Here is a 3735-nt window from a genome sequence, read left to right on the forward strand (position 1 = left end):
ACATGGCAAAAGGGTCTTTGCAGATGTGATTAAGGTAAGGATCTTAAAACAAGGAGGTTACCCTGGATTATCCAAGTGGGCTTGATATAATCATAGGTTCCTTAAAGATAGGAGAGAGAGGCATAAGAAGATGAGAGTCAGAGAAGATGTGACAGCAGAAGCAGAGATCAGAGTGATGAAACTGTTGGCTTTGAAGATGAATGGGGGTCCATGGCCAAGGAATGTGGGCAGCCTCTAGAAGCTAGAAAAAGCAAGAAAAGAATTTTCTGCGAGAATTTCCAGAAGGAACACAGACCTGCCAACAGCTTAATTTTAGTCCAGTGAGAGACATTTTGGACTTCTAAATAAAATAATTTTGTGCTAAGCCACTAAATTTGCGCTAATTTGTTACAGCAACAATAGGAAATTAATACAATTATCAAAATTCATCAAACTGTACATTTAAAATGGGTGAATCTTATTGTACATGCATGTCTTACTAAAAAGGAAATGTTAGAGAACTATATCTCTGCTTTCTGTTTTGAACAACTCTGCAGAAGCTGGTGTGATCAGAGTCATTACAGAGTTCTAAAATCAAGCCATGGAAACCAGGGACAACCCCAGCCCTTGACTGGTCTGAGATTCCTACAGGAAACATGAATAGTCCTTGGAGACATCTTTGTGCCTCTGGCAACTTTACTTTCACACTGTTTCCTCAAACATCGTTTGGTCACTGCCTTAACTAGTATTATAAAATATCATGTCAGGCATTAGCTTTTAAGAATCATTGAAGAGGCTTTTCTGTTTAAAAATTCAGTAAGTCCCTTACATACAAATGAGTTCCCTTGGGAGAGTGCATCCATAAGTCCAATTTGTTCCGAAGTCCAACAAAGTTAGCCTAGGTACCCAACTAACACAATCAGCTATATAATACTGAACTGTAATAGGTTTATAATACTTTTCACACAAATAATACATAAAAAACAAACACAAAAATTAAAAAAAAATTTAATCTTACAGTACAGTACCTTGAAAACTACAGTAGTACAGTCCAACAGCTGGCACACAGGGGCTGGCATTGAGTGCACAGGCAAGAAGAGCTACTGAATGGAGGAGGGAGAGGAGGTGGGAGATGGTAGAGCTGAAGGATCGTCAGCAATAGGATATGTAGGGCAAGCTGCAATTTCACTAATGCCTGATGTTGATGGCACAAGTTCTGGTTCCTTGCTGGATTCAATTCTATCTACCTTCTTGAAGAAAACAATCCAGTGCTGTCTGGGTAGTAGCTCTTTTTTTCTTGTTGTAGATGACATAGTAGCACTGGATTGCATTCTGAACGGCTGCTGCAACCTTCGTGCACTGTTCTACCTTCAGGTCCCGTGCCTCAAAACTAACAGTGCCGCCTCAAAGAAAGAAAATCCCCTTACCATTGACTGCATCGTGAATCTCTTTGGTTCTTCAGTTACTTCTTCCTCTAGTCTCTCTTCATCCTTTGTCTGGGCCTCCAATTCCTGGTGCTTCTTAGCAGTACCATCTACATCACCACTGCTTTTATGCTTGCCTCCAGACATCCTGGGCTTGAAATAAAGATACTGTACTACTGTACTCTGTACAGTACTGTACAGTAAAGTACACAAAAACACACCCACTTGTAGCGGATGCATGCACATGACAAGGTACGCCAGACACGTGAACTAACTTACGTGGTTGGACATGCAAACACACATTCACATCTTTGAAAGCTCGCAACTTGAAGGTTTGTATGTAGGGGACTTACTGGAGCGACCTCTATTCCTTGTTCTTCTCTAACTATGCTCATGGGGCCATTCCCATGTCTAGGCTTTTGCATTTGTTCTTACATCTGCCTCCACCTCTTTCAACATATATATCCAAGACTTTCTCCCTTATTTCCTTCAGGTTTCTGCTCAAATGTCACTTGCTTAGAGAGGCCTTCTCTAACAACCTTACCTCATATGGCACTCCCAGCATAATTCCTGGTATCCCTGATCCCTCTTATACTATTTTGTTTTCTCTATAAAATGTATCATCACTTTGTCTAACTATATATTTATATTTAATTGTTCATTGTTTATTTCTCCCTACTAGAACTTAGATTCCAGAAAGCAGAGGCTTGATTTTTAAAATTTTACTGCAGTAATCTCAGCACCTAGAGTGGATCTGGCAAAAAGCAGGCATCAGGTATTTGTTGAATGACTGCCTTTGAGATACAGTGCACAGGAGAGGGAGTGGATTTGAAGTTGATGATTTTCCCACGTGTTGATGTTACAGACCTGCGTGAATTTCTGGACAAAAATGTCCTGTAGGCAGTAGGATGCATAGGTCTGGATGGGAAAGAAATCTTACAATCATCAGTATTTAGAGAGATGTTGTAATCAAGGGAATGAATATAATACAAAGAATGTGTAGATCATTAGATGAGAAAAAAGCTGAGATGGAACTGTGGGATATAGCCATATGTAAGAGACAGAAGAGAAGGTGGGCCCTGTGAGACAATGAAATCCAGGAGAAACTGGTTAAAAGCAGAGCAACATTCAATCATTTATTTCAGACACAACGTCAGGATGAATGTCGTTTTTCCAAACAAGGCCGTTTATTTTCTGATGAAATTAGGAAGAGATACATACATAACCACCTATGTTTCATTGCTGGGGGAAATTATTTTCTGTTCCCCAGTCTGGTTTCTGTAAAGTAGGCGGTGGAGCGCGACTCAAAGCACATTTATATTTCAAAGATGGAGTTCAGCAACCTCACTGCAAATCTTGTGGAACTCAAAGCTAAGATGCCTGACAGCAGCTTCCGCAAATCCGTGAGCCCCGGTGACAGCTGCACGAAATTGCAGAGCACAAGACCCAGGTTTTCCTCCTCCTTGCTCAGTCCCCAAGGATCTGAGAAATGGTTTTTTAAAAGGAGCGAGGAAAGGGTGAGGGAGACTCATTTGAGGCTGTACAACCTGACTTTAAATCCTCCTGATTGAGGAGAATCGAATTTGCTAGAACATGTTCAATTTGCTTCCTTTTGGCTTGTGATTTCTTCCTATGTTTGAAAACGACCAAATATCCTCCTTAATCATGGAATATCTGCATTCTCCCCATGGAAAATGTAATAACCTCTTTTTAGGTTTTTCTTTAAAGAAGAGGGACAGAAAGCAGTAGAATGAAAAGAGACTGAAATCGCAAAGGGCAGAAAACATGCTCCAGGTGAGGCTCGAACTCACAACCTCGGCATCACCCGCACATATACTGCTGTATAAGTACCGCGCGCTAACCGATTGCGCCACTGGAGCATGCTTTCTTCAGATTCTCGGTGCGCGCTCTACAGAGTCATGAGCGACGGGAGCGCTCGGTCCCCGCGACAAGCTGGAGCTAGAGCGCGCGGCACTGCTAGGGACCCTCTTCACCCCTACCCTCATCCACCGCGGCTACCCTGGCGAATAAAACACGCTTTGTTCGAGACGCTTTCATCTTTCGCAGAAGCGTGTATGTGATCCTTCCTCTACGCCAGCGGAAATCAGCATTTCCCCGGGATCCAGGGGTTCTCCTTTTAGAAGTCCCGAGAGAAGGCTGAGGAGAAAGGGCGAGCGGACTCTGGCTCTTCCTCGCCTTGACCCCAAGAAGGGAAAGATATCCATGGAAGACAAGGGTTATTTGGCTGAGGCAGAGCATCACCGCGCACCGCCTGGCTGGTCCGTGATGCTTCCTGCCAGATGGAGGACGCCGAGAAGCCGACACAGCCCAG

General features: G+C 43.1%; 1 non-coding gene across 1 annotated transcript; it reads right to left on the minus strand.

The window, feature by feature from the left end:
• Window positions 1-3189: 3189 nt before the first annotated feature.
• On the minus strand, window positions 3190-3283 carry TRNAI-UAU (transfer RNA isoleucine (anticodon UAU)). The gene is made up of 2 exons: window positions 3246-3283; window positions 3190-3225 (listed from the first exon to the last, which is right to left on the minus strand). It is a non-coding gene; the product is annotated as a tRNA-Ile (tRNA).
• Window positions 3284-3735: the final 452 nt, after the last annotated feature.

Source organism: Balaenoptera acutorostrata, chromosome 10 (genome assembly GCF_949987535.1).
Source record: "Balaenoptera acutorostrata chromosome 10, mBalAcu1.1, whole genome shotgun sequence".
Classification (NCBI taxonomy): domain Eukaryota; kingdom Metazoa; phylum Chordata; class Mammalia; order Artiodactyla; family Balaenopteridae; genus Balaenoptera; species Balaenoptera acutorostrata.